Below are 22,680 nucleotides of genomic sequence, written 5' to 3' on the forward strand. Positions count from 1 at the left end.
TGAAATAAAATGATCTGTTCTACCAAGGACAAAATCTCTGTTCCACAGTATTCCTTGTTCCCAGTGACCTTGTTAGGCAATTATCTTCTCTTTAATGTGGAAAGCTGGCAGCTTGCTTCAAATAGCTGCATAATAAACGAAATTGCCTGCCAAGAGTACTCGCCTGTCATACCTGTCTTTCCTACTTGGCAAGGATTTCACTCTGCCTTCTAAACCTCTTGGATAGGGGCCGCAACCACGCTTAGGCAAGACAGAAACAGTCACACTGTTGGGGGAGTAACTGGGATTTTTCCTTGAATACACAAGGTAGTCAATGAGTAATGCACTAACTCAAAAAGTCACTAAGTTTGTCTTTCTTAGGGAGCCCAGCACAACAGTCTGTGCTTCCTACCTGTTTCTAGTACAGGCTAACCACAAAAGCTTCAGTTTACAAAGTTAAACTCTATGAACCCAAATAATCAACAACAAAAGTAATATTTTGCAGACTCACCATTAACTCCTTTTCCTGAATTTTTTTTTTGGTAGTATTTTCCTAGACAGATTGAGTTCTTTTCTAGGTAACCTATAACTTTTAAGACCCAGGCTGTGGTAAATCTAAGCCACCGTGACCAAGTCCTTCAGGACCAAGTGTTTGCACCTGGCAGGAAATTACAGCTGACCTCTGAAATTAAGAATCCACCTAAATGAGTCTTGTAGCCTGAAAACTTTTCCTGCTTTTCCAGATAAACTGGGCAGAGCCACGAGAGAGAAGCTTTCCACATTGTAAATGGGGCAGCAGCCAAATGGAACTGTTTCTTCCTCACTCTCTTGGGCACTAACACTAAATCAAGAACAATTATTTGAAATACTACATGTGGCTCTGTACAGGGAGACAGAGCTTCTTGCAACTGCTATAGTTTATTACAACTAAATAACCCGAATTTAGACAATAACTCAAATATGAATGACAGAAACCAAGTCAAGGAACAACCAACAGAGGAACCCTCATGTTTCAGATGAAGCATCACCAGGAATCTTTTTCCTGTTCACAAAGAGACAGCTTGGAGTCAGAAAGTAAAAATATTAAAGCCACGTCCTCATAGAGAAGATTAAGGATTTAGCAAAAAACCACAACTCTGCAAGTGAAGTAAAGCACGTGAATGCTTCACTAATCTAACAAAGCCCTTTTTCAATATGATTCCATAAAAAGTTATATTAGTCCCTGAAAATAATCAGGACTCTGAATGTTTCCACAGGCACCAGGGGGGTAAAAACCCAAACCAAACAAAAAACACAAACCAGAAAACCAGGATCAAAGCACACAGTAAAGCGTCAGGCATCAAACTCTGGAGCTATAACAAAGGCCTTACAATCTAAAAAAGATTACATGGTTGCCATTTTAGAGTGTTTCTGTGAGTGAGAGATAAATGAGAACATGGTAAAGGTCCAAAATATACCAGCTGAATAAAACCCAATCTGTTAAATTTTCCAAGACAACACTCTGCTCCCTGAGCTTTACTAGAAGCAGCATGGTGAGTGCAGCCAAATCTTCCCTGAACAGGAAAACCTCAGACCTGTGTATCAATGGCAAGACGAGCCAAAGAGTGTAACAAAGACCCTTTCAGACATGGGAAAATCTAACTAGGAAGGACAAACCAGCTACTGTAAAAGAACCAAATGTTCTATGTCCTAATACATTTCCAAAGGTGGGGCTTTATAGGAATACATGACTTTATTTGTATAACTTCACACCAATGTCATATCAGCTCTTTCAAAGTATTTCACCAAATTAAACAAGCATGAACTGCAAGAGACTCTGAGTACACACTTGCAGAATTGTTTGATCACAGTAGAGTTGCTCTGTTTACAGAGTTTTCACTCCTCTGTTGACTCTACAAAGTCTTCTGAAAGGGAAAAACATCCAGCTATGAGCAACTTCTGAATGCCAGCTCACTGTGCTACCCCCCTGCATTGCCTGCTACCCAACAAATCATTGGGAAGGTCAGTACCAAACTGCAGCAATTAAAAGGAAAAAAAAAAAATCTTTTAAGTTGCTCCTTTAAGAGAGTCACACAAATTAATTACTGAGACAGAACTGATTGCAAACTGCTGAGGACTTGACAGCAGCACACACTGAGTTTTGTTCAGAAGAAAAAAGTGGGGAAAAAAACCCCAAATACTCCCATTCTTTTATGACTGGGCAAATACATTTTACCACATCACATGTTCTTCTCTGGAGTTTTACCATCCATTTCTAAATAAACTAGATACTAACACTGTACACACTTTCACAGACCAAAAATTTGTTTTTTTCTCCAAAACCAGGACACATGCAAAACCAGCAGTTTCTATGTAACAAATTAAGGACAGAGAAAGATGACTTAAGGACTGACCTCAGAAACTGATTAAATTGCAGAACCCTGCTTCCTGCTAGAATTACCTTTGGAATTGGTTATTTGTTTTAAAAATGGACTCGCTTCAGCGTTTCCTAGGAGCACCAGGGCAACTGCTATTAGTCTCTGGAAGGATTAAACTAAGAGGGAGAATAAAAGTAACTCAGTAAAGTTTCTTAAAATAGTTTTTTGACTGTTTGCTACCTGTGTATCCTAAAATATAGGAACCAAAGGTTAAGGCAAAGAGCAAGCTGAGAAACAGAAAAAAAAAAAGCTTTTTGGAGTTTCATTATTTAAAAGGTTTCACTACAGAACTTCTTTGTATAACAAGCCTTTTAGAAAAGAAAAAGTATTGAACTGCATCTGTCTTTTTAGCAAAGCACAGAAAAGGCAGCAAGAAGAAAGTAGAGCACAGGAACACAAAGTGGAAAGTGAAAGATCAGTTTCAGTTCTGTAAAATACGCTCTACTAAGACTGATGTCACCAGAATGTCAAAATGTGTTTTAAAGTACAGCATTTGAGTTCTGAAATTGATTTCTCTCTTTCTTAAGGCAATATAAATATTAACATTTTACTATTTTCCTACTTTATCAACAAAAGATGGGGGCTTGTTCTCAGTTATTTGTTTTGGGGAGGAAACACAGCCTACATCCCTTAATGAGTGCAATAGCATTGGTTAAAACAATTGCAGCAGAAAGAAAAAAAAATCTCAGCTTCATTAACATTTTAATTAAATGTGTTTTCTGGTTAAAACCAGGGAAATTCCATTCTTGAAGCACAATCTTGCAGGTGTGAAGCAGGAATGTAAGAATTCATTTATTTCTCTGTCAATGACGGTGCTACCAAGCCAGGTAAATTATGGCCATACTGAAATCTTTGTATAAACACAGCTACAGCAAAAGGAAAACTGGTTGTACTGCTTTCAATCTGGTTTTACTCAGACATTGTTCAAAGTCTGGCGAGCACAAGTAACTCCAGTCACTATCTAATTCCTTCCTGATATGATGGGCTGTGCAGTATTTGAGGACTGGCAAAAGTGCTTTGATAGGCAAAGCAAAGTCTAACAGCAACAGATGAACTTGGGTCTTTGCAGCAGGTAAGGGCTCTGGGCAGGGTGAAGTACAGAGGTTCCTGGCTCTTGGTTGGGCTGTGGAGTAAATAAATCAACATTTTGCTTTCCCTGCTGGGTTCCTCCAGCACTGCTAGCACTGGATGGAACTAACAGGATGACACTAATCTGCGGTCCCCTCTCAGGCCCCTGGGAATCCCCCACCAGTGGAGATCCCTCAAGTAGCCCATGGCCACCTCCTGCTACCACTTCAGCCCTTTCTACTGCCCTACAAAGAACACAGTGTTTTCATTCACACTGTTACAGCACACAACCAAACATCTAAAAACTGTTTTGAACGTTTTCTTTCTTAGTATTTAGTAACACCTGAAAACAAAGAGCACTTAATGTTGTTCTCCAAAAGGCCAATTCAGAACTTGGACAACTTCAACATGTAAATGATGTGGGAATGAGCTTAGAAATATGTTTATGAAATGCACAGTCAGAGACAATCAGGATTCCCCTGGATTCCAGGATCCACATTAAAGGAACAGAAGCAAGCAGCCTATTCCCTCTTAATATGTTGCTTGCTAGGGATTACTTATTACTTGTTTGCAGTATTACTTATTTGCAGATGTTATTACTGCTCAGCTGGACATTTTCATTATTGATGAATGCCACTACACATTTGAAAAGAAAAAAGCAATTGTAATGTTTGAGTTTTTGGGGAGATGCAACTAATGGAAAAATGGTGCCAAAGTCCTTCAGCCAATCCTCTCCACCTCCAGCTACCCAAGGCAAGCTGAACACAAACTACAAGAGTGCTAATTCTATATAGCATGGGAATATTGAGAAAAGTTGAACAAAAAATGCTGCAACAATTGAAGCCATTGCATTACATAAAGCCCAAGAGGCTTAAAGTACATCTCCCATTCTTTGATCTACAACCTGAGACTCCAGCTTGTGGCTGCATCAAACACACAACAGGGGCGTCCCACAGCTTCTGTCTTCCATTTCACCACACTTTGTCTCCAACAGGAAAGGATTCTGCTCACTGATGCTGCTACCCTGGTTTTGTGCAAGTGCTTCCAGAGAGAAGCAGTCAGTACCAGAACAAGGCTCCAAGTGATACTGAGAGAGTCCACCTGGAATCTTTGGAAAGATTGAATGGACCAAAAAAGCTTTTCCAGCTTCTTTTCCCAGAGGACAAAACCCTCTCTGTTACTCCACTCATTTTATTAACTTATTAACACACCTGGATAGGCACAAAATATGTGAATTATACATGTAAAACCTAACTTTGAGGAAAAGAAATCTCTCAGAAACTTTATAATCATAAAGTCACAAGGAACGCACAGGAAAATTCACAAGTCTGAAGAGTATTTGCTTTTCCCTAGGATGCTGGCAGAACATCTACCTCATCTTTGTTCCAGCTTTGATAAAATAGTGTACAGTGTCAGTTCCATGGAAATTTCTCCAGTTTGCAGCAGGGAAGGGCTCGGGCTGTGCAAGGACAGCAGTGGGTGTTGCTTTGGAGCTCACAGCTGAGCTCAGCGTGGTCAGCCCTACGCTGCAGGATGGGAGCTGTGGGTTGTGTCCCAGCTGGACAGCTCAGTGCTCAGCCTGTGAGAGATGGGGCAGGCAGCAAACCACGGGACTCTGACAGAACTTCCTGGGGTGTCCCAACCAGGCACCCACTCTTGGGCTACTGCAATAGGAAAAACAAGCAAAAAAAAAACCCTGAAAAAAACCACACCACCACAACCAAATACACAGACCCCCAAAACCCTAAACAAACTCAAGTTTCACTACCCATGTTCTGGGCATGCAGCAAGCAAACAATTACCCAAACTACTCACCTTGTCAGAGGTCCAGCAGAAACAGAAAAATTCTGCTCCCCAGTGTCACTGCCTTACCTCTCCAGAGTCCCACATCCAGCTCCAAACATTTCCCTCACCTGCCCCTGCTTCCCTCCATTGCCTCTCACCTTGAGCACAGAGCAGATAGAGCTACACTGGGGTATTTATACTCAGGCTTTAAAAGGCCTACACAGCACAGACTCTGATGGACTGCAAAGTGGGTTTTTTTGGTAACTTTCCTAACAAATAACTTTGGAAGATTGAATGGTTAAGCAATTAAAAAGTGGTATTAAGTGGACTTTGGAAAATAAGCCCCTGCTCAGAAGAGCATTATGCATGCTGTTCTCCATTTACTGTGACTTCAGCCACTAGAACTCCAAATAAGAGCTAAAGGACCACAGGAGAGACATAAAGAGGCAAAGTTTTAAGTTACCTTTAACTCTTATTAAGCAGCAGGGTGCCCCTGTTAACCAAAGCAAAACTAAACACAGCAGAACAGGGAGAGGTCCTTCCACCCTGGCCTGCCTGGGACACCTTGCCTACAGCAAACGTTTTCAATTACATGAGTCTGGCATCCTTTTTTGTGCTTTTAAGAGGATAAAATGATAGATATGGCTGTCTTTCCTTTGAAGTATTTGAATGCTCAGTGTCTGAGAAGCATTAAGTGGCCAGCCCAGCTTGGAGAGCTGTTAATTCAAAACAGAGCCACAAACCCGCATGGTTTGTTTAAAGCAAACAAAGAAAACATCCCTCTGTTTCAGACTTACTCTAAACTTTTTTAGTATTAGGATCAGCTTTATTCACTGGAAAGCAGAATGAAATAGAAGCAAGAAAACCACATTTATTAAAAAAAGATTAAAAGCAAAGAAAGAAAAACACCCGAACCATAATACAAGTAGATGTTTTTTGCAATCTAGAGTAGGAATAATGCTAAAACCATTCCATAGCCCTCCAAACAAGATTTGCCAGCTGGACGAAGTCTTAAAGAAAGTATAAAACACTCCAGAATTCAAGCATGCCATCACATGTGATGTGTATATCAAAATAATTTAGAGACTTTTCCTCACCATCTATAGAGGCATCATTTTCCAGCAAATGCTATTCCAGTAATCGACAGATAAAGGAACTGAAAATAAATGAGGGCTTTTTTTCTACTGACTTGCATTAAAGTCATTACAGAAGTTATTAGTCTTATAACAAAAAAAAAAAAAAAAAAAGGAAGAAAATGAACAAGTCATGACTTCCAAAGGAGTAATTTTCTGTTTGAGTGTGTCCCTTTGACAAAGCTGAGATAATGCTATGTCATGACTTTCAGAGTACATTTTACTTAAAAAAAAAAAAAAATCCGTTTTAGGTTATTATAGCCATAGAGTACTGCTGCTAAGTAAAATCTGTTTTGTTATCAACCAAAGCTCAACTTGTTGCTGCTGTGGTAATTAATTCCTTGTCATTTCACTGGACCAGAAGGGGAAGAAAGGTTTCTTCTTGGATATTTTTCCATTTAGAGCCCTAAATCAGTTTGCAAGTTTCATCCATCAACCACAGCAGCAGCAGAACTTGTACCCACACAAGTGGCAAATCAGTTTATAAACGTTTAGAATTATTGTGTTTGCTCAAGCTTTTGTATTTAACTGCATCAATTTAAGAGCAGACTTAAAATGGACTGGCACATATGCTTATTCAAGGCTTAGCTATGATAAACTGACTCATCCATTAAATACCTATATAAGAGCTCATTTTCTTCAGGGAAAAGATGAGGATTAATTGCTAATTTAGGTATAATTATACATTATAGAAGATGAATGACTAGTTCATCCCTAGCGGAAAAAAGTCCCTAAAATAAAAGACTTTCCCTGCTTTTTATGCTACATTAAGTATTTTATCCACAAAATAAAGTACCAGGAAATCCTGGAAGGGTCCTTTTAGTTCTTTAAAAAAAAAGGTTTTTTTTAGTTAGTTTTTTAGTTCTTTAAAAAAAAGAACTTTGGTTCTTCTTAGATTTCATTAAATTCTGCTCCTTGCTTCAACAATAATTACCAACCTCACATTTGGTTTCAGCAGTGATATAGATACTTCTTACAATTTTAGAATAGATTTAACTTAAATCTCTACTGTACTTAGAACTGCTGTATTTTATACATTAAAATATATTTATATTCCTATAAATGCAGACTAATGTTTTACTCAGCACTGTTTACTAAATGCATTAATGTGCACTTTAACCAGCACACTGGATTCCAAGTACTGCTTATTTTAATAATGTATGCTTGAACTCAGCTGTGAATAAGACACGCACAAACTCCATACAAGAAATCTGCATGAAAGCAATTTCCAGTTAAAATTTGGCCCTGCAACGATGCAGATATTAAAGTTAAAATACATATTAAATTTCAAATAATCAATATTAAAGACTCCTTGTTAAAATTTGCTTTTTAAAAGGAGAAAGAAAAGCTATTTTATTCCACATTCAAAATCAAAATACAGTTCTGAGAAGGTGAAAACTTTGCTGCAAGAAGTCAGCAGCTCCCAGCTTTAAAGATCTGAAAGGAGGCTTATGCAATGCAGAGTTCTAGAGATGGAAAGATTGGGTTCACAGTTGTTAACTGGTAAGAGAATAAGGAAATGAGTACAGAACAACACACAAGAAGTAGGAGATTGAAACTAAAAGCAGATTTTGCTCACAAGAGGTTTTTGTTCTTTTCTCCAGCTGCAAGATGCAAGACAAAAAGAACAGAATTCACCATAAGGAGAGACAGTGAACAACTGGGCTATTTTGGCTTCTTCTCCTTAAATCCATATCTATATAAACTTTCAAGCAAATAAACATTTCTCTTTGCTTCAACTGCCACCCACTGGAAAAGGAAAGCAACATTAATTCCAAACTGCAAGACCCAAAATAGGTCAGAAAATCAGTCTGACAGACATTGGTACAGATTACATTAAAACCATGGGGTTGCCTTGAAAAATCTTAGTGGCACTGCTAGAAATCAGCAAACTTGCAAATTAAACAAACAAAAACCAGGATACAGCAACAAACCAGAGCTCCACTTCCTCTCCCCACCCTGGCCCTAGTGAGAGCATTCAGGTTGTATTACAGAAGTTCTGGGGAGGAGTTCCCAAGGATGGAGCAGGAGCAGGGCTGGTAGCACAGGGTGTGACGTGGATGAGCAGCATCGCAGAGCCTGGCATCTCTCTGCACTCTGGGCTGCCCCTGCCACACTCCAGCTCCATGTCTACACTCATGGTACTTCTCTTTCTCACCTGCTCTTGCCTTACAACAGAAATCAATCAACTTCCTTGCCCAAATGGCAGTTTCAGCACTCCTGCTTTCCCTTGTCAGCAACCCCCATGTTCCCTTCAGTGGACACACGGGGTGTCTGTGGTACAGATCCTACAACTTCATCTTTTGGGAAATAGAGCCACATGGAAAGGTTTGCTGAGTAAAAATCCATGTAGGCTGCAACAGAGCATTCTCACTTACTTTGGACAGAACTTGTTCTAATTTTTGATAAAATGAGCCCACACATACCCCTACAGAGCTTCACTAGGTCAGCCACATGAGGTGTTTGCACACCAAGCCTGCAGTGCAGCTGCAGTGACAGCAGTGGAACAGCACACTGCACATGTGCCACAAACACCACCTTTCCCTGGAACTGGCTGCCCTGCAGAGAGGCAGCCCTGGTGAACCTGTGCCCAGGCTGCCATGGCTCAGGCAGGGAAGATAAAAAATCACAGCTGAAACTACTGAGGGAATGAGAGAGACACACCCTGAATTCCTGGAGAGAAAAACCAACCTCTGCTGAAACTAGACCAAATAAATGGGGAGAATTCCAGAGGACCTTCAATAGTTAACATGTTCTAAGGTGTATGTGCAACACAATAGATACTCTGCAATTATAGATGGGCTGAGAGGTACAAATTAATTGCAGATTCCCTCACTGTAAGGGTACTAAAAAAATCCACCAGGAAAAAATACCTGGCAACATTACCTCCTGAAAATTCTATTCTGTTAACATAGAGGTGAGGAATCCCCAGTGGAATGACTTCACTGGACTTGTATGACAGGAGATGCTTCTTTCACTGGGCAGAGCTGGGGCCATGATACCTGCCAAAGTTGTAATACTGCTTTGAGCTGTATCTCCTGCTCTCTGGTTCCCCAACACGATTTTTTCTAGGCAAATGCTGTCTGCTGACCCCTGCTTTAACCTGTCCTTCCCTAACTTGTGCTAGGTTTGAAGGAATGTGGTAGCTGGGGATGTTAGCATCTTATTTTCAGCCAAGAGAACAGGAGAAGACATGATCCAGTGCCAATGGCTCACTACATTCAGTCTGTAGCAAACCTGGTTGAATTTTAGCTCTTATGTTAGCTGGCAAAGTGAAGGTCCACAGGAAGAAGCTCTTGCCTCTGGGGTGCTGCTTCTTAGGTAAACTTGTCAAACAAAATCGCAGCTTTTGGCTCCTGTCAGCTGCTGAGGAATGTAAGCAAATGTAACCTGAGAGGGCTCACAACTCCCTGACACACTAATCTGCTCTGGATATTTGGCAATCAGCACCCCCAAGTCATTAGTGAGACTATCTGAGTTCAGCAAAGGCCACAGTCATCAGACACTTAAGGAAACAGCTGAACCCTTGTTGAGCAATTCACAGCTCAGCATGAGCACAGCATTACAGACCAGCACACTGGATGGGAAGAAATGTAACCATCATTGAACAGCCAGCGCAGGAGCCAGACTATTTAAAAAATTCTTTAAAAAAACCCAAATCCAACGATACTGAAAGCATCTATAGTCAAATCTACTCCTTCACCTGCAGAGATACTTGTTTGACTAAGGGTTTCAGATCTAGTTAAACAGAGTTCATTATCAAAATTATAGAATCTGACTGCACCTGCTTGATGTAAGACAGCCATCAGCGCTCATTCTTACAGAAATATACATTACATGATAGGCAAGAATAAATCTTACTTTCACAATACTTTTTCAGTAAAATATTAAGACACATAACTGTGTTCCTTAACACGTGAAACAGTTTCTCGACAGGCCCTAATGAAATCAATGAGATACAAAATACCCAATTTGGTTACAAAGTTACACCAGCAAAATGCAGTTTTGCAAGAGACATTCCAAAACATATCATAAACATCTTGAGATAAAACATCCAGGGCAGTCAGTGTCATATTTTAAACATGACAGTCTTTCAATGTTATTGCACTATGTCTATTTATCTTACTTTTCCATGAGAACACAAGTTAAAAGCATATGATGAGCACTGCTTGTTACTGGCAGGACGATATCTTCCTACCAAACTTCTGCACACAGGACGTTTTGAAAAGGAGGGACTGTTACTTTTGAGGAAGAAATGCAAGATCCCTCTTTTGTTCAAGCAAGAATCAAATACAGTCTCCTAGAAAAGCATAGTTCAGACATCAAGCAATGTGTTAGCAATTGCTTAGCTACCTTTGTACTCAGAATTTCCCACACAAAGGCATACTTCAGAAGCCAAACTTAACCTTGAGTTTGGCTCTTAAGACAGTTTTGATCTTTTCACATATCTATCCACATGTTCAAGCATCTAAATCTTGAAAAAAAAAAATAAAAGCTTTACTATCAGAAAGAAAAATCTGGTATCACAACCAAAAATCCTTCTTCCTTAGGCTGTTCCTCATAGTGCATATTGATATATTTAATACACTGAAGTAAATTAAATATCTGAAATGATTATGAACAAAGTGACAAGCACTCAGATTTCAAAAGTTCCTTCGCCAGAAAAGCCATGGCTTTTCAAAAGCTTGAACTGCATCTCCTCAAGAAACCAGAGAATATGGTAAGAGTCAAGTATACATACAAGGATTTTATTAGATCTCTATTAAATAGGTGTTGATGGGGATAGGAGTAGATAAAATCAAACACTCAGAGTAGCTCAACACTTGAGTGCTAAACAGCCATGCAGTTTTCTCTATGTCATTTCATCAGTACACATTCATCACAGAATAAACAAGGCTAAACCAACTCAGGTCTGGGCTTCCAACTCTAGAGCAGTAGCATGAATTACTTCATAGCTCAGGGGTGTGGGAAAATAAGCTGAAGTTCAGATTTAATGCATTCAAGATGTACTGTATCAATACAGGCAGCCAGGATTAAAACAAGTCCATAAATACCTAAATCATTTATGAGAACTGCAAAGGACTAAACAAAATGCAAATCAAAGCCACTAATGTGCAAATGTACATGACATTTTAGAGATTTTCAGCCATCCACGAGGTGAGAAACAAGATAAGTAATTCACATAACTCCTCTGAGTCCTGTGGGGTGGAAAGGACGTCAGCTCAGGTGCACCTCTTCAGAAAAAGGGGAACCCTTATGGAGAGGCCTGGGAATGCCTGTTTTAGGAGGGTCTCTGCCACAGACACACAGTGTCCAGAGCAATGATACCCTGCCCTATTATACAGTCTCCAAGGAGCTCTCCTGACTCCACTCCCAGCGGCTAAAAGTAAAACCACTCGGTTACATCTCAATCAAGTAAGACCATACCCTGCTCACAGCTCTAAGCAAAAGTATATGGAATAGCAGGATATATATACACATTACACATCTGCTTTGTTCTCAAAAGCAGGTAGTATCTTCAAATTCAGAATAACCTCTGAGGCATAGAGAGGTACTGCTGCTTATTTTTTTTTAAGTTTGATAGTTGCTGATTAAATGAGAGGAGATGGCAAGCACACACCCTCCTCCCTTAGCAGTCAGGCAAGTATCATCCAAAGTCAAAAGCTTAACATGGATCAGTTCCACGAAGTTATCTGTGATAGTCATTCCCAGACTTTATGGATGGTGATTATTATCATATGAATACCAACTATGCTTAAGTATCCTTAAATAAACTTTTCCAGATAGAGCATTGCACTCAATGGCAAAGTAATTACCAGAAAACACATTAATTTCAGTAAGAGGATACCATAAAAAGTATTCTGTGGTTTTATGCACTTTCTTGGCTTGAGCAGTATTTGCAGAGTTTACTTTATGGCCTGCCTCTTGGATTTGCAGCTATTGATCTAAGTCTGTGCTACATCACTTCCATCTTTTAGTCAGAAACTGTCATCTCTACTGTCAATCAGAAAAAAGCAACAGGTTCAAAGCGTAACTTCATGGATGTCAGGGCACCTTGCTGTCATTGAAAGGCAGACATAAAATTCCACTTGCATAAATTTTAATCAAAAGAAAAAAGTGCCAACAGAAAATTATTTGAGCACACAGATATACACGTCACATTTCTATCCTCTGTAGCAATGTTACGTGTAATAACAGAGCCTAGTCTAGAGCAGACCAGAAATAAATCCTGCATGACTTGCCAAGGTCAGATTTGCACAATTCCCAGTACTCCTGTGTGCCAGAACCCTCATTTTTCTACCTTTCCTGTTGTCTCTGGTACAGGAGCAGCACACCACTGTGCCTTCCAGGCAAAAAGGCAGTATGGATAACCTAGGTGGTCCTGCAGAGTTAAAGGCAATACATTGCTTCATATGGAGCAGATTTCAGCCAAAGTACTGAAATACCATAAAAACCTGTTGGGTAGCTTTGGCTTGAAGAGGCAGTGCCTCTTTAAGAAAGTGTAAAAATTCTTTCGGGTAGAAACAACTGCCTTTGAAATGAGAACACAACACAGGGCACTTCAGCATTATTTTACCAAGGCTGTAAAGAGCTCTCCCAGGCTCATTCCTGTTAATTGTATCTTTGCAAAGTGCAGCCAAGCGGATGCAGAATGATTACTGTTAATGTGCTACCCAAATGGCCCTGAATGGATGCAGCTTTCCCTCTTTCCTTATTCCTGCTCCTTGTCCTTTGGCTCCGAATGGAGCTCTAAAGAAATTCTGCACTTGGATTATGCAGATAAAGGCAGACTCAGAGAAAGACTAGTTCTGCCACAGAGCAGCAGTTAAAAAACTACTGGAACACAAACTGTTTTGGTGCTTTTTAGGCAGCTGCATTCAATGCAAGGATAACCCCAGAGTAAAAAGTCACATAATCTTTCTCATCAGTGGATGATTAACAGAAGAATTTGGCTCCTAATGAAGTCAGCCATCCCCCAGACTCCACTGGTAAATCCCTTCTTGTCATCTTTCACATTCAGCTCTGACTCATTTGCAACAAACAGTTCAATCCCCAGCCTATTTATTTTTTCCACCATTCTTTCTGCAGCAGTTAAAGTACATACTTTGCAAATGCAGTGAAAGGGATGGTGGACTACAGGCACACAATGCACTGGGACTGCATCAGGAAGAGACACACCTGAGTTAGCTTTGGGGAACTGAAATACCTGTGTCAATGAACACGATGCAGGCACATACCTCAGCGCTGGCCAACACCTGTAGTGTATTTACACTGCACAGGCCACGCTGGGGCTTGGGCCACTGCAGCTCCCTGGAAATCAGCTGCCCTGAGTGAACTTGGCACATCCACACCTGCCACAGTCCCACCTCCAGGCACAGCTGGGGATTGGGAGCTGAGGAAGGGGATCCTTTGTTTGGGAGCAGCTGCCAAAGCTGAGTTCCAGCTATGGATGGGCAGAGTGCAGATTTGTGCGGCTGCAAAGAGGCAGGGTGACAGCGAAGCCCTTCAAATGGGAACAAGGATGGAGGATTAGATTAAACTGCTAGGCCCTGAAGGACTCACCAGAATCACAGGCTGGTTAAGGTTGGAAGGGACCTCAAAGATAATCCAGTCCCATCTCCCTGCCACAGGCAGGGACTCCTTCCACTAAAGCAGATCACTCAGAATCCTGTTCAGCCTGGCTTTCAACGCTTCCAGGGATGGGACTTAATCTGAATGGACTTTAATTGTAATGACTGCGGCTTTTAGACATCAAAATAAACTCAGAGGCCTGAAAGCTTCTGTGCTTTTCCCAGGAAATCAGTAATTAATAATAGATAGCATCTTTCCAAGATTTATTGTTACTTCCTAGATCTATGTAGCATCAATTAGTGAAGTTCTCTTTGAGACATTCTTCTGAAGATTTCTTTTTAAGAAATGTATCTAGAAAATTACTTAATTTTTTTAGTTTAGAAATAGTTTCTGAATAATTCCTTCAGTACAGAGTATCTTTTCATCTATGCTGTGTGATCAAAAAGGAAAAATTATTATGCTATTTCACTGTTCCATTCAATAAAAAAATATGACCCTACTGTATGATTATGTCTAATGAAAAGGTGGGTTATAATTAATAAAGCACAAAACAGCAAAAAAATTAACAATGAGCTCTTTTCTGGTGAGAACAATACAAGCATCTTCCTGATCAATTATGTCACACATACTGCCTGAGCAGAATCACCTTATGACTTTCTTATTACCCACACAGACACCACCATCTGTGTAACTGAATATGTTTTTCTGCATGTTTGTGTCAGCCACTGAGTGGCAGCAATTCCTTCATGCCTACATCTGAATTATGAGATGTAGGACTGAAATCTCATAGGATTCCCAAATCTTAATTCTTTTGGGCTCCCCCTAAGTTCTTTTGTGTTTAGCAGAACAGGGAATAATAACAACTAGTGAAATACCATATTGCACTTTTCAGCTTTTTAGCTGTCCAAGTTCCAAAAGTAATGCACTTCATTCTGAAAATCATACGCCCTTAGAAATGGGATGTATTCAATTTCAGAAAACATAGTAAAACTATGTGGGTCAAAGAAACAAAAAACACTAGCATTTAATAATTTCTTACATTAAAGCACACCCCTGTATTTTATTATGAAATCCAAGGTGAGGATGAGAAACATCAAAAATGTCAGTTCCTCCCTTGTACGTATCAAGGGATGGGATACAGGACAATTTCATCCTTGCACATAAACCGCCTGCAGGAGCTCCGAGGTCCTGATCTACGCTCTGCTCTGTGCTACTTGGACAACCCAGAAGTGAAGTGGTGCAACAGACAGGGCCCACAAGTAAAGAGATGTCAGATGTAACCACAGAATGCTGTAATCCAATTATTTTAATATTTCATGCCCTAATGCAAACAGGGAATTCTCTAGTGATGAACTGAAAACTGTTTTCTAATAGATGCACGCCTGGCATGTACGTACACAAAAGCATCAGGCATTCCTGCTCCTTCATTTCTTACTGTCTGTCGCCATTCAGCTGGAAACCCAACCATTTAAAAGACTGTGCATTTCATCTGCTCAAACTCACTGTGGCACGGAGACCGAAACAGAGAGTCGGGGCGGCTGGCTGGGAAAAAAAGTTGGTGGTATCAAAGCTGACATTTCTGCCGGGAGAAAACTCCACGTTTCTGTCCGGGACCGACCCCGGGATCTCGCCGCCTCCTCGCACAGGGCACAGCGCTCTCCCCTCTGCAGCCCCCGCGGCTTTCCCCGCTCCGAAGCGGCCGGTCCCGTCCGCAGCAGCCGGGGGGAGCTCGGGCGGGCCGGGGCCGCAGCCCCCTCCCCGCAGCCCAACATGGAGGCTCCGGAGGAGGCAGCCCGGGCCGGGGGCACAGCCCCGCCGCCTGCCGCCCCACCCCGGCGCCGAGGCGCTGCCCGGGACACACGGGGGACGGTGGCTGAGCCCCGGGGACCTTCAATCTCCCTCCCTGTCGTTCTGCCCGCCGGGAGCCCCACGGAAGCCGGGCGGGCCGGAGGGAGCCGGAGCCCGTCTCGCTTCCTCCTTCACCCCAGGCGGGGCAGGAACTGCCGGGCGGCGGCAGCGCCGCGCCGGGGGCAGGTACGGGTACTCACCGCGTCCGGGGAGCCGTCGGGAGCCGCTGTCCCCACCGAGTTTCGGGCACTGTCCCGGTATACGGAGAGCGAGAGCGAAGGAGTGCGGGCGGAGGGATGGGAGGGAGCAGTGTGTGCCCGGCACGGCTCGACCCGGCGCTCCCCGCCCCGCGCTCCGCTCCGCCCCTGGTCCCGGCCCAGCTGCGGCCACCCTCACCTGCCTCCTCCTGCCTCTGCTGCTCCTCCTGCCGCTGCCCCGCCCCGGAGGTGCCGCTGTGGCTGTCCCTGCCCGCGCTCCTCCCGGCTCCGTCCCCTCCCCGCTGTCCCCCTTCCCCTCTCCCGTGGCGGCGGCCGCGTGTGGGAGCGCCCGAGCCCTCAGCGGGAGCCCCGCGCCGGGCCCCGCCCGAGGCTCCGCTCCGCACCTGGGCTCGGTGCCGTGCTGAGGGAGGGGCTGCGGCAGCGCTCCTGTGCTGCTTGGGGTTTGGGAGCCTTTCGTCCGCTGGTTCCTCCGGACACGGGGAGGCACCGGGGTTTGAGGCGCCGGAGCTCGGAGTGAGCCCCTGCCCGGCGGGGAGCAGCGCTCAGGTGTCCTCAGCCTTTACTGAGCTTTTGGTTAAAACATTCTTTACTGGCTTAGAAGCCACGGATGTTGTTTTACAGCGGGGCCGGACCCCGTAGCTCTGTGGTCGCTGCCGCGGCCTCAGTGAGCTCACCTCAGAGATCTCAGCCTTGGCTGGTGTGCCCGAGGTTGGAGGCCTTCTCCGGGTCATTCTGGCTGCCAGCCGGGGCTCCCCCTGTCCGGGCTCTGCTCTGGGTGATGGGGCTCGGCTTTTATTCAAGAGCTGTAAGTGTTTGTGTTAAAATGAGATATTTTAGGGATAGGCTGCAGCACAGGAATGTGTGATGTGTAGGAACCGAGAAAACCCCTCCATACTTCAAGGCAGACCTTTGTCATCACTTTTTAACCCACACAGGTCATATATAATTGCTCTTATGTTTTCATCCTAAATGACCTCATTCAGCTCTAGCTGAAAGCAGTGATGAAATTCCCGGTGTTTTTGTGGTGCTGTGGTAACGGGGTGTTTCTCTGGGCAGGTGTCAGACCCTGGTGAGCAGCAGGGGTGGCAGCATTGCAGGGGCTGTGACCCATCTCTTGCATTGCTGCATTCTGAAACGCCAAATTCCACCCATTTGATGTCCAGCTTCTTTCCAGAACGTTTCACTTGATAGCTGTAATGTCAAAGTTCCTCGCTTGTTCTATCTGACATCATCTTGGAAAGGCTATAATATGTATATAAATCAGTCAATAGTTAATTTATAGTTGGAGAGTCTAATTTGAAGAAACTTATTTCAAAATTGAGAGCTCTAGAAGATGTATTGCTAATCACAGTTTGGGTGAAAGCAAAGGAACAGAGTCATCTAAAGTAATTTTCTTTTGACTTCTATTGCGAATTAAACTATGTAGTATTTTGCACAGCTACATGTTCTTATGCATGATTAAATGTGGGTTTGGTTTGTTTTTTTTTGGATGGAACATCTAAATAATATTTTCCTGGTTTGGGACAGAATGCCATCTGATTAGCTCTCATGCTGTAATAAATTGTTTGAGGTCCTTCATTTAAAATTCTTGAGACTGCTGTTATGCTGAAACCTGGAGGAGTTTTATATGCATAAGCAGTTCACGAATATCATGTTATAAAAGAAAAACTAAAACTATTTTGAATGAGAGGAGAAAAAGCAGAAGCTAATTGTGGGAAGGAGGTTTCCTCATTTCAATACTTCCAGTATTGGAAATAGTGCTTAAAAATATATTTTATTTCATTTCATGCTCTTTTGGTATTTAATGGCATGTAAGTGGTCAGAGAGAGAGTCCATTTTCATTTGTGATCTTACCATATAATGTTGCAGCAAACCATTAGTTAACTACAGCTGCATTTCAATTATTTAGAGCATCACTTTTGTCAAAGTCTGTCTGAAACAAAGAGTCATTTCTCATGTGGACTGTGGAAGATTTTGCAAGACCTGAAGAGTTTTGCCTCTCATGTCTTTGTTCAGTCAATGGGTTCAAGTCGAATTAGGACTGAGAAAAACGAAAAATTTGATCCACAGGAAATGAAATGGAGAGTCTTCTCAGCTATTAATGTGACTTTAGAAATTTGAGATGTTTCCTGGTACTGAGACTTTCTTGCTGCCTACTTTCTGTAATTTTTCCTATACAACTCAGCTGTGGTACATGCATGGAAATGCTCCTACAGCTGGAGAGTCTTTCCTCAGAATAGATTCTGATGCAGCTCAGAAGGCTTTATTAACCCATTTTAAGTTCAGTGGATTTGAGAGGGGGATGAAAATCAGTTCTTAGTGAACATCCTTTAGATATCATCATCTCTTTCACGCTTCAAAGTAAATAGTGAGAAATTCTGGATTTCACAGTGATTACAGGGTAACTATTGGAAAGGAAAAGGGCATTACTGTCTCTGATCAATTTTTCTGAAATGTGCTTTGGATATTTTGTAAGAAGAAAACAGTCTCAAGCTGAGTTAGAACATCTCATCTCTTTGGTAGCTGGGTAGACATCCCAATAATTCCCAATGCCATGGTAAATCACTGCTTTGTTCCAGGAGATCTCTGGGGAGAAGATGAACTACCAGGGCCTCCCACAGCTGGATTTTGCCTTGTATTTTCACATATAAATAACCTACTTTACCTGGGGCCACTTAATTTTTGCCATGTGACAGGATGATGGTAAAGGGTGATGTGACTTTGAACATGCACATTAGAAACACAAGTTAGAGATAAAATTTTCTGCAGCAAATATAAGCAAAAATTTTCTAGTGGAAGTTAAGAGCTAGTTCTCTGGATATTTCTGAGACTGGTGCAAAATCGCTTTCAACAAGTGTGTAACAACCTATTGTGAGCTGAAAGACTGTATCTATAGTACCTGTTACCTTCAGCAAACCTGATTTTAATCCTGATGGCAGATACTTCATTTATGCAAAGATGACAACTTTTGCAAACATGTAATTTCAGAACAGAAAACAGCCATGGCCATTGCTGCCATTTTTTTTGTCACAACCCCACTTTATAGCAGGACTTCACTGGTCTCAGTCCCAAGCCTAACCACCAAATGCCTGCTCTCATTTCCTCTTTTCTGGTAGCAGTGGGAGGTGTGAAGAGTCTGGTGGTGATGGGAGTTTCCACCCATTACCCTCTACACAGGTCTGTGGTCTATTGTGTAGCTTTACTTTTTGAAGTGTTTTGAGCATTGTTCATTGTCTTTAGCTTCACCTTAAGGTTGAGGTGGCAGGTTTGTGTTCTGTCAGGCTTTTCCTCCAGGTTTCCATGCTTTTCTTTGTGAAGGACATGAGCTCTTTATGGATTAGCAGTGACACAAATACTGAATTTGGTCATGTGTAGGTCTAGCGGTCTAGCTGCTGTAAACACTTGAAACAGGAATTAGGCTGCCTTTCCTGAAGTCTTCTAACTTTAGAGACTCTTTTGATAGCGACACACATTAATTTCTACTGCTTATCTTTGCAGTTTTTTATACTGACTAAGGAAGGGTTTCTTCTTTGTGTTGGTCTGCCTGCCATTTTTTCTAACTTGGAGCTGAGTTGTGTTTTTCCTGCTTTGTCAGGCTGCTTCTGTGGATGTTGTATGTGCCTGTGCAGAGCTGTAATTGAGTCAGGAGCATTATCTGCAGGGGAGAGACTGTGGGTAGGCACTACACCTATGAGGAATTATCATCTCTGTGCTTCATTTACTGTGTTTTAGAACTTGAAGATGAGTAATGTTCCGTGCCTAGCAGAGTTTAAGTGGAATGATGGGTTTATTTTCTTTTTCCTGGAGGATGAGATGTAGAAGTTAGTTGGCTGCGCTGGGGAAGATCCTGGTGTCAGATGCAATCATGTGAATTTCTACATGTTTGTATAACTAAGTTACTTCAGAGGCTTTTTTGTTATCAGATAAGAGTCTTAAGAATTTGAGATTAAAATGAGTTATGTTTATGTCCCAACCGCTCCACAGTTCTGCTCATTTGAAGGAATTTTTATATATGATTCATTTATAAACCAGACAAGTAAATAGTTACAGGTTTGTTGAGATGCCTGCTTAAAGCATTGTCAATTCTTGTGATGTTTGGTACTTTTAAAGCCTTACTTCCTTGAGGAAGTAATTGCATTAAAATCTTAGGCTTTTTTTCATCTTTCTTAAATAAAACAGATTTTTCATGTTGGTATAGAAGGCACATGCACATGTCATCTTGGAGTTTCTGAAAGACTGAAAATCTGGGCTACATATAAGAGGAACCTAAAATCTCTCCAAGTTTTACAAGTACCCCCATGCTGCCTTCTACTGCTGAGGGTAGCAAACCGATCCCTGCATTTTGAACATTTGAGACTGTAGTTAGTTTTTAAGAAGAATTGAAATTAAAAAAATGTTTTTATGGTGTTTACTGCCTACACCCCCTTACATTTGGTTTCAACATGCCAGCTGCCAGTGTTGATTCTGAGCAATGTAAGTGTTCTACTTCCCCTTATGACAGCTTTTCTTTGCAGTTAATATAGATGGGAGAACAAGGAAGTGTATGTATTGATGCAATTTTCTTGCTCACCACAGTCCTATTCATAGTTGGCTTTTATATTCCTCTGAGTACTGGAGAAAACCGTGCTGTGAAAGAACACAAGCAATGTTTTCTGATTTCTTCGTTGGTTTTTCAGCTCCTTTGAAAAAAGATTGATTTTTGGTGTTAATTTAAGGTTCAGGAAATTAAGATTCTGTTAGTGCAAAGAACAGAGGAAGCATAGAGGGGGCGCAATTCACACTGTGGTGTTCTCAGTCAGGCAGGGAGGGATTTTCAGTTTTTTTCCCCAAAATCCTTTTTGATTTGCAGCTGTAAGCTGTCTCATTAATCAACAAGAACAAGCTGGAGACCATCAAGTCAATGACTTTAGACCATCACATGACATCAGCTTGTAGTACTTTATGCTTTTGCTGCTCACCTGGGAGGACTGAAGAAGCTCTGCAGCTACTGTGGAATCACCTGAGGCAACACAGGTGGCTCCTGCTTTAAGAGTGATGTCTCAAAGGTGTCAGGTATCAAGAGCTAAAACCCGAGGAAATTCTGTCAGATTCTGTTATCTGATGAGATAGTAAGACGTTAAGATAAGGCACACAGGCCTTGTTTTGGTTTTAACCCTGTCTCATTTGTGGATATTTTCAGGGACTACAGTTGCTGTGTTCCTTTAAGGAATGGAAAGAGGAGGTTAAGGGCCACTGGTCTGGCTGCTGCTCTGCTGAGTGTGGCTGTTCTCCACTCTCTGCCCCTGCCATGATTTATCCCCATCTCAGCAGGGAGAGGCAGCTCTGTCCTGCTGTCCCCTCAGTGAAGGAACAGGACATGCCAGGCCCAGCAGCAAGAGCTGTGGAACGTGCACCACCCACCCCATCCCTGGGACAAAGGGCTAGTGTTATTTTTACAGATTATTGTCAGATGGTCTGAAGGTATTAACTAAAGGTTTTCCTTTTATTAGTGTAAATGGTTATCAAAAAATGCAAACTGCAATGGCATTGGTGCATGGCACTGAGTTGTTTTTTTTTTTTTGTCTTAAAATGCTTGAGCAATACTGTGAAACAATAACATGGGTCAATCCCACACTGTGACTGGAACGAGGCTTTCTTGCAGAAGGAAAAATATGTCCTGTTGTGACCTCGTGTGAGGATAGGGGAGTACTTGAATCCTAATTTAATTAGTCAGTTGTGTCATTTTAAAGCACAACTTGGCCACTGCAAATGAGCAACTTTTGGCAGTTAGTACCACTAACATTTAATTCTCAAATATTATTTTCTGCTCGGACCGTAAGCTTGGGTATTTTCCCTTGTTCAAGTAATGATTTATAATGGTGTATTCATGTCTTTCAAGCTGTCCATCTTAATCAATCTTCTGGCCCGTAATGGGGCATATATTATTTAGACCATTATTATGTTATGGTAGTAATTTAGTAGGATTTGTTTTTGTTGCTACAGCCATTGCTGCTATCAAAAGCCAAACACAGTATCGGTGAAACAAGATAGTGTGCAAAATCAATCCTAGTAAACCTTTAAAATGAAAGCAAACATCAATAATGAAACTGCAGACTGTGTGTGTTTGCACAGGAGCAGGGTGGAGGACTGAGGTCACCTGCCCCAGGCACGTCGCAGTTTTGGTGAACCATAAGGGGAGAGTTTGGTGAAGCTGATGTTTGGAGTCATGGCACAGATATTGAGTCAGGAGACTTCAGAGAGAGATGTCAACACAGCTCCTCTCCCCACACTGCATGTGGGTGAGAGAAAGTGTTTGGGGGAAATAGCTTTGCCTTGGGCTTGCCAAATAATGGGTGAGCCAAACTCCTATTTCTTGTGCACGTTTGCTGCTTTTGGTAGCAGGGTGAAGGAAGGATTTGATGTCGCTGTTAAAATCTGGTAAAATAATAAAGACGCTGAGAATATTTACTGTACTTTTTAGTAATAGGCTAAAAATTAATTATTTCCCTGATGACTTACCTGTATAAACATAAATTGAAGCTGCTGTCAACAGAGTTGACATGTACATGCAGAGCCACTTTGCAAATGTGTCTGAGGGCAGGTTATGTTGTTAGAGGTACTAGAGCCAGTATTCCAGACATATTTCATGAGTCAATTTAGCTATTTTTACCTCTTTGCAAC

The 22,680-nt window shown here is 41.9% G+C and overlaps 1 protein-coding gene across 4 annotated transcripts in view; it reads right to left on the reverse strand.

The window, feature by feature from the left end:
• The window catches only part of PRKCD (protein kinase C delta), a 63,159-nt gene extending 46,914 nt beyond the window's left edge, over positions 1-16,245 (reverse strand). Inside the window, exon 1 of one of the 4 annotated variants that reach the window (XM_058844645.1) lies at positions 16,003-16,245. The gene's annotated coding sequence lies outside the window, so the exon portion shown is untranslated. Of the gene's footprint in view, positions 1-5,279; positions 5,408-15,457; positions 15,477-16,002 lie in introns of those variants that run through there. The other 3 variants (XM_058844649.1, XM_058844648.1, XM_058844646.1) reach the window with 3 other exon arrangements.
• Positions 16,246-22,680: the final 6,435 nt, after the last annotated feature.

Source organism: Poecile atricapillus, chromosome 9 (assembly GCF_030490865.1).
Source record: "Poecile atricapillus isolate bPoeAtr1 chromosome 9, bPoeAtr1.hap1, whole genome shotgun sequence".
Taxonomy (NCBI): Eukaryota; Metazoa; Chordata; class Aves; order Passeriformes; family Paridae; genus Poecile; species Poecile atricapillus.